Source organism: Hevea brasiliensis, chromosome 1, assembly GCF_030052815.1.
Source record: "Hevea brasiliensis isolate MT/VB/25A 57/8 chromosome 1, ASM3005281v1, whole genome shotgun sequence".
In the NCBI taxonomy this organism is placed as follows: domain Eukaryota; kingdom Viridiplantae; phylum Streptophyta; class Magnoliopsida; order Malpighiales; family Euphorbiaceae; genus Hevea; species Hevea brasiliensis.
Window position 1 is genome coordinate 128198159 of NC_079493.1, and position 9732 is coordinate 128207890.

Sequence of the window (9732 nt, forward strand, 5' to 3'; positions counted from 1 at the left end):
TTTTCTCTTAAGTGATAAACTTTGGATGATTTAGACCATGGATATGAATTACTAATGGTAGTATTAATAATGTCATCTTTGCTTCCTTCTGGTTTAACAAGAAGGATTTGACTAAAGTCACCACCTAAAACAATAGGCCTTCCTTCAAAAGGTTTGCTATCATCATAAAACAAATCTTTAAGTGATTTGTCTAAGGCTTCAAAACAGAACTTATCATTCATAGGTGTCTCATCTCATAAAATGAGAGATTTTTTTTTTTCAATTAATTTAGCTAATTGCCCGCTTTCTTGATCGTGACAAATTGAGGTTTAGTCCATGGATAAAGGAATCTTAAACGTTGAATGTCTTATTCTACCTCCGAAGCAAGAAGGAGGCTATTCTCAAGAGGCAATACTAAAACAAATTTTCCATCTGACTTCACCTTCGATGTAATTATTCTCCACAAATAAGTTTTACCAGTTTCTCCATGACCATACACAAAAAAAAAAGAAAGAAAAAAGAAAAAATCCTCCTCCTTTATTTTCTAATGTTGCGACAATTTTATCATATATATATATATATTTTATATTAAGATTTTGAAGCAATTGATTATGTTCAATCTTTAAGTTAACCATATCATAATTCATTTCTTCTCTTAGTAGTCCATTATTTAATTTTTGAAGTAAAGATGTTGAAGGCAATGACATTTAAACAACCAAGAAATGACATGCAAATTCCTCCATTAACAAATCCTTCCTCAACAATCAATATCAATCTTAGGTTTCAAAGTCACCTTCACATTAAAAACCAAATTTGAAAAGACATGAACTTTACATAAACCAACAAAACAACTCTAGAACAAATTGACCCAGTATTTTTTCCTCTCCATTCAATCACTTTAAGAAACACATAGCATAAAATAATATATTAGATTGTAGTGTACACTAAAATTTCTCAAACATTTAGTTACTCATTTGAAATTTATATCAAAATGCTAAGGAATAAAAAATCTCTCTCAAAAAATTCAAATAAGAGATAAATTAAAAAATAAATAATAAGCCATTAATTTACATGATGATAAATAAAGAAAACTAGGAAAAAATGAGGAAAAATACCTTAATAAGAGCTATGACGGTGGAAGAGAGTTTTTTTTTTTTTTTTTTTTTTCTTTAAGCACTTCCTTTCCAATAAAGGTAGAAGAATACTACTTTTTCAATAATAGTAAGGGAAGAAAATTGTACAAGAGTTGGCACAATAAAAAGGAGGGTTTTTTTTTTTTTTTGGGAAGAAAAGGAGCCCATAAAGTGTTAGAAAGAAATAAGTAAAAAAGATAAAATTGTATTTTAATGTTCTCCAAGATCAGTAAAAGTATCGTGTGTTTTAGTTATATATAATAATATTATCAAGTTTGTTTATAATTTTAATGTTTTAATAAAAAACTTATAATTTCATTTTAAATATATAATTTCTTATTTAATTGGATTATGAAAACGTAAAATGAAGTGAAACAAATTATTGCAGTATTTTAAATTTAAACATAATATGTACTCAATAAATAAATAAATAAAATTTACCATAAAAATTTTAAAAATAAAATGAAGTATTAAAAATGATTACAATCTATTTGGAACAAAGTTAAATGAAGATTTATAACAAAGTTAAATGAAGATTTATTGTAATTAAAAAATTTATATTTATAATTATTTTTTAATTTACTACGTTAATCAAAAAGTAACTTTATATTAATAGTATTTACAATAATTAAAATTTAAATATTAAAAATCATAAAATAAAAAATAATAATATAAAATCAACTTTCATTAATATGGTTAAATTTTCAAAATTATAATTAATGATATATAAATTAATGTTAATTTTTAAAATATAAAAATCTCAAGTGAAATTATAATTATAATAATAATAATAATAATAATATTATTATTATTATTATTATTATTATTATTATTACTATTATTTAATATTATTATTGTTTAAAATTGTGTTCAAGTGAAATTAGACATAAAAAAAATATTTTAATTTAATAATAAATCAAGTACATTGTAAATAAATATCTTTATGTAAAGACGAGAGGAGAATGTTACTAGCTTCTATAAAGCCTCAGAACTATACTTTGAAATAGTAATTCTTCTTTGCCACAATCTCGTTGGATACACCAGTTACAATCGAAGACTATGTATAGATGTGAGCAGATTTTGGTTCAAATTAAAAAATTGAATTAAATCGGTTCAAATCAATTTAATTGATTTGATTTTAAAATTTATCAGTTTGATTTGGTTTTATTTTAAAAAAATTTCGATTATTTCAGTTCGATTTTAAGAGAAAAAAATCGATTAAATCGAACCGAACTGAATAATAATTTATATATTTAAATCGAATCAAATCAAACCAAATCGATTTTTGAATTGATTTAATTTCAAGGGGAATTTATGAATTATATTTAATTATATATATATAAATTATTTAATTTCATTGATTAATATTTATTAGGTTCAAATCAAAGTCAAAATTAGACCAAATAACTTAAAAATCAAGTCTAAATTAAAAAATCAATCAAAAATTAAAATCGATCTGTTTGAACAGAACTTAAATAAAACAGTTCGATTTGATTCGATTTTTCATCTATTTCGATTCGGTTCGATTTCTAAAATAAGTAATTCGATTTTTATAATTTAATTCAGTTTGATTCGATTCGGTTTGAACCGAATACTCACCCCTAACTACGTATCAGTTTGAATGGGTTCGGTCTTTCACCGACTTAAATTAAAAAAAAGTCAATTTTAATAATATTTAAATTAAAATCAATAAATTATATTATAAAATTATATATATTCAATTTTTATATTAGTAATATATTATTTTATAAATATAAATAAAAATAAAAAATAAAATAAAATTTTTTACACACTTTTGTGCTATTATTTAGTTTAAAATAAAAGCAATTATGGAATAATATATTTTTTATTATTTGTCACAGTTTTTTAAATATTTTTATATTTTAAATTTATTATTAAAATATTTTTAATTAATTTGTTTTTAAACATTAAAGAGAATAAATTTTAACTTAATTTTTTTGTTTAAATTTATCTCACTTTTATCTATTAGATTAAAGAAATATTTTTTAATTAGTATTATCAATAATATTACTTTTTAATATAATATTAAGTAATAATAAATTATTATGAATGAGATTTGAATTTGTTATGCTCCCTCTTGTGTATTTTATTGCAAAATATTAAGTGATCATTTAATAATTTTTGTTTTTATAAAAATAGTGATACAAAAATAATATTACAAATTGAGATTATGATGAATATATATATAAAAAAAAAAAAAGAAGCAAAACTTAGTATATGTGTGCAAAATTTAATAGCTTTATTTATTTTGATTATTAAGAACAAAAATTAACATCAAACTAAAATAAATTAAAATGTGTAATAAACTAATAGGTAGCTTTGTTTTAGTTTAAACATTTAAATTATGAGTTTTATTTAAGTCAAAATACATTATTTAATTTTAAGAAATTGTTAATAAAATATAATTAATAAATAATTTAAATTTTTAGTTTTTGGACAAATTTAAATTATTAAGAAAAAAAAGTATAGATAAATATAAATTCTTAAATATGAGGCCAAACTTTAATAATAATAAAAAATTATCATATAACTTAAAAATATTTCTTTGGAGTGTAAATCAATTCCTTGCTTCGATTAAAATTTGAAGCTCATTGATTAGAAGAATTTTTTTAGCCTTGTCAATTTGGTTGCTAAAATCAGAATTATGAAAGAACTTATCGTCCTTAGAATTATCAACATCATAATTAATTCTAAGAAAATTTCATTAATTAAGATTTCAATGTATTCTATAAAAATAAAATTGCAATATCTTTCATAGAATTATATCACTATTTATTTGGTTTCTTTAATTTTAATCAGAATTTAATTTTAAGAGGTTACAATTCTAAAAATAATTTTAATAATTATTCTATGATTGAATTACAATCTATTAATATTTTTAGTGCCTCTTTAGCATGAAGATTAGAGGGCCAATTTTTTTTTTAAATCATTTTAAATTCTGTTAAAAAAAAAAAAATAAAATATTTATTATTTAATATTGTTATGATTAAATTTAATTTTAAATTATTTTTTAATACTTTTTAATTAATATATTTGAAAAAGTTTTTTTTTTTTTTAAAATTTCAATAACAACACTGAACAGTCTCGTTCTAATTTGAAGGAAGAGCCTAAATCTTAATAGGCCAAGGATTACTAGGTTCCGGTTCACATTTTCAATAGTGAATTTTTAATTTAGTCCTTATATTTTTTAGGAAAGATATTTTTTAAGAAAATTTAATTTAGCTCATTTTTAATTTTTTATCTACCTTCGTACAAAATTTTCAATTTGATCTAAATTTAACTCAAATATTAAAATTTATAAACTAAATTTCTTATTTTTTATTTAAATAAAAAATTAAGAAATTTAATTTCTTAATTTTGATACTAAATTTTTTTAATTTCTTAATTTAAGCCTAAAAATTAAGAAGCTAAATTTCTTTATTTTTATGTTAAATTAGGCTTAAATTAAAATTTTTAAATTAACTTAAATAAAAAATAAAAAATAGGTTAAATTAAACTTCTCTGATAAATATATAAACGTAATTGAGCTTTAAACCCATTTCCAGCTAATGAAACTTGTCATTGAAGATGAGTACATTGGCATTAATAATCTTCTTTTAAAAGGACCTAATTCTAATTCCACCATGTGATGATTGGAACCAACAATAGTTAAAAATATATAAAAGAATTCCTACTTATTTAACACAAAAAAGAAAAGTTTTTTCTGAATTAATTAATAAATTTTAATTGAAAAAATTAATAAATTATTTTTTATCCCAAAATTATATCAAAGTCAATACATATCTTTCTTGATTTTTGAAAATTAATATTTAGTATCTTTTATTTTGTCTCCATCAAACTGAAAGTTCTTCCATTTAAATTTTTATTAATTTTTTTGTTAATTGTTTAAGAAATGATCAAAATATATTTAAAAATAAATTACTTCTATCCTTAGATTATATCAAAATTAATACATATGTCTCCAATCTTTTCAAAAATCAATGGTTTAATATCTATGTCTTTTTATCAAACTAAATATGGACAAAAGGACTTTTAGTTTTATAGAATCACAATACAAGATTAAATCATTGATTTTTAAAAAAAATCATTGATTTTTAAAAACTAAGGAACATATGTATTAATTTTTATATAATTCAGAGATGAAAAATAATTTACCTAAGAAAAAGTACTAATGAAGTAGATTTCCCCTTGTTAAAACAAACTATTGAATCAAATTAATAAAATCATATTAATCCATTTATAAAGTGAATCGCTACTGTTGCCATGATTTTATGGAATCTAATCCCCGAAGTTATGCTAGCCTGCAAAACCCAGAAAAGTGAGGTTCGTAGCCTCTTGGCTAGCCACTTCGATGCTCAAGTTACAACTTGCAAGATAAGAGTAGAATATGAAATTCTGGAAATAATTGAGTAGTAAATTTGGTAGAGTTTTTGTACTTGATTCTTGGTCGCTTCTAATATTTATAGATTTAAACAAAACAAATGCTGTAGCTATCTACTATAATCTCGAAAGTTGAGTTGATATCCCAATATTGTTTCCTATAAATCGTATTAATTTTGACTTGGCACTTGCTGCTTGGTATGTGTGTTGCTCACCATGCAAGTCATTATCACGCACTTACTATCGCTTGTTATTGTCCTACTCGCCTATGCCGAACCATCCTTTGTGTAATAGTAGTTGAGTTTGAAAGTGGATAAATTACATCGCTCTCTTTAAATTCAAATACCTTTCCTAATTTATTGTAACTATATCCAAATCTTGTGTAACAATTCGATATGACTCAGAGGCCTATATATATACGTAAGCTAATACAATACAAAAAGTAGTTCAAAACATCACTTACATGGTATCGAGCCATTATTAGCCATCCATGGCAAACACCTTCACTTTTGTTTCGCTCCTCTTCTTCAATCCCAAATGTCTCTCGCCTCCTCTCAAGCTTACATCTTTGAATTACCTTCGTGGAAAGGTCGATCCTCCCTCTCCGAATGGGTACAAATATGTCGCCTTCCTCAATTGTGCTAGATAGAAATCGCGCATGTGCATCGCTTAACCTTGAGTATCAACCTTGGTACCGCCAAGACCAAATTGTTTTGACATGGTCGTTTGCATCGATTTCGAGCAACTTCGCCTCAAGTTGTTAGTTCCTCCACACCAATGAAGCGTGGACTAAATTAGAAACCATTTTTGCGTCAAGCTCAAGGACGAAGTTATCCAAATACGAAAACAAATGAAACACCTTAAGAAAGGTGTTGAATCGCTTGACTCATATATGAGAAGGGCCAAGACACTATATGATCAACTAGTTGTCCTCCAATCACCTGTATCTGAGGACTCACTAGTTAGCGACATCCTTGATGGATTGGGAAGTGAATATCGCCATTTGCACGAGCCATTGAAGCTAGGAATGCTTTAATTACTTTTGATGAGTTGTATGCTCTATTACCGAGTGAAGAAACCCAATTGAAGGTCGACACAGAGTCAAGTGGTAACTTATATTCCACCAACAGCAGATTGCTACCGCGAACTCACAAAACCAATTCTCAAGCACGTGGAAAAGCACGATATGGTAACAAAATACTACATCCGTGGGCCTATCATCCGCATAATTGTAAAGGGAAAGGACATCTTGCCCACAATGCCCAAGCCCGCAAACCAATTTTCAAATCCTCCAAACCGTCAAGCACAAGTCCGTGGACCTCAAACTTATCTAGTAGCCTCTCACCTCAACTATGGGCCATGGACAGTGGAGCAAATTATCATGTCACCTCTGCAGATGGCAATATTACTCACCCAACCTCTATGCAGGCAATCAAACAATAACTATTGGCAATGGTAAAAATATTTCAGTCTTGAACTCTAGTCATTCTCATGTCTCTATTAATAATGTATCTTTTCAGTTGGATAATATTTTTTTAGCTCCAGATATCCATAAGAACTTATTGTCTGCCCATTCTTTGTGTTCGACAATGATGTTTTTGTTGAATTTTTGTCGATTGTTTTCTTATCGTGATACCCGCACGAGTCAAATCTTGCACCGCAGAGTAAAGATGGGTTATACTGCTTGCCTCTCCTAGTCATATCTCCAATGTCTCCTCAAGCTCATTCCATCGAATTCAAAATTTGAGAGATTAGGACATATAACTATAACTCATGTTTTAGCTTCCAATAATTTGCCTTCTTCCAATAAAAATAAATAGCACCATTGTTCTGCTTGTAGCATTAGTAAGATGCATAAATTACCATTCTCTAATGCTACAACTCTTGTTTCAAAACCATTAGAATTAATCTATTCAGACGTTTGGGGACCGTCACCAGTTCCATCAATCGATGGTTTTCGTTTTTATGTCATTTTCTATGATCATTACAGTCATTACACATGGATTTACTTTCTTAAGCATAAATCTGTTGTCTTGTCTGTTTTCATTCAGTTTTGTAAGCTTGTAGAAAAATATTTTCCTTGCCAATAAAAATGTTTCAATCAGACTGGGGTGGGGAGTATCAAACTCTCACTAAATACCTACAAGAAAATGGGATTACTCAGAGAGTCTCTTGACCATACACACCTGAACAAAATGGGTGTGCACTAGAGAAATCTTTGATACTAATTATAACAGTCGGGCTCCAACCACTAGAGGAATTGTCCGCTTTGGCCATAAGCCTCACGATTTTGTCCCATAGGTAGAATGGAGAACTTCCCAGGATGTCACCCATCCTAGGATTTCTCTCAAGCGAGCATGCTTAACCCTGGAGTTCTTCCAACTCTCCAGACCTGTCACACCCTACCCCTCTGTAAGGCATGACATGATCCCATAGAATATCTAATGAATTACCGAACTTCACTTACCGATAACTCATTGAGCACACTACAAGGGATTTTAAAACCATTTTCTTACATTTTGGAAGTGGTGAGCATTTTGGTAGGAATTTAAAAACATTTAATTGAAGTTTGAAAACTAGTTAAGATTTTTGTCCCATTTTATTTTTCTGTAAATTTTATAAAAATTTCGGCAGAATGCCATCTATATTTTGAGAAAACAGTTCTTCAAAAACCTGTAAAAACACTTCCAATATTTGTTTTCACAACTCCCAACCCAAAACAACTCAATGCCAACACAATTCAATTCAATTTCACAACTCAACCAAAAATTTGTCATCTCAAAATACTTCACAAATTCATTCACATTGCATATAGTACTTAATTTACAAATATAGATATTAATTTACAAAAAGAAAATCCAAAATAACATTGTTATAATTTACTGTACAACTGCTCAACTTTTTATTAATACATATGACATTAAGCTATTTACATCAAAATAAACTACAAGGGTATAACTAAATATCTGTACAAAAGCCTCCGTGTAGTCTCAAAAATCAGTAGCTCACTCTACTGCTTTTTCCTTGTCTCTATCTGTGACAGCAAAGAAAGCTATTGCTGAGCATAAAAATACTCAGTGGTGCACCATAAAATACAAAATGCGTAATATAAAATATTTATGAACAATTCATAATTCAAAAATCTCACAATCATATTTCACAATTTTTTTAAATCACCGTTACAGCAAATCATAATTTTCAAAGCCTAATATAACACAAATTTGATTAAATAATTTAATAATCATAGTGTTGCCAATCAATAACACAATTTAGGCTATGACACAAAATTTCCAAACATGCCGTGTTGTACACCACGACAAGGCAAACTCACCCCACTAATCGAAATCAATGAGGGAGGTGGCTAGCTAGCTAATGAATACTCATCCAAACTCACCCCTCAGACTGGGAAGCCAGAGAGGGAGGAATATAGTCAAACTCATCCCATAAATAGAGGAGGAACATAGTGATATTGCCATGCCAAGTGTGAATAAAAACAATTTAAATCAATTTATTCAAATATTTTATACAAAACACAATCAATTTTCAAATTCAAATTTCCATTCACAAAGTGGCAACACGGTAGTTCTCAAAACCCATAATTAACACAATAATTTCACAATGCATAACTAAACAAGTTTTCTATGAGAAAATGATAAATTAAGGTTTATTGTGCACAAACCTGATGTGAGTCGACTCTAGGCCTTGACTCAGTTTGTCCTATCCTTTTTCAGGTCTCTTTCAGCTGAAACACGTAATTTATAGTGTTTCAATATCTTATCTCACAATAAATCCAATAATTAATTCATAAATACTTAATTCTAGCTCAAATATGCTTAAACTAACGTTCTTAGAAATTTTCATTTCGGAGTTACTATTCATTACACTATTCAAGTCAAAATATTGACTTTCTTATGCTTAATAGGTATGAGAAATCCAATTATACCTATATACCACATTTTGGTTACCAAACTTGTTGGTTTTGGTCATTTTCTCAAAACTTAAGTCTTTTAGGCAAACTTTCAAATTTTCAGTTTTGGTGACCTATTTTGCACTGTTTCATTGGTTATGTTGCTGTTAAAATTTGGGCAAATTTTCTTCATAGAAATTGTTCCTTATTGTCTTAAATTTATTTTCCTTTTTGAATCACTCCATTTGGAGTTTTGTAGCTCAAGTTATAGCCATTTGAATAATGGCTGGCCGGATTGGCCTAACCCAGATT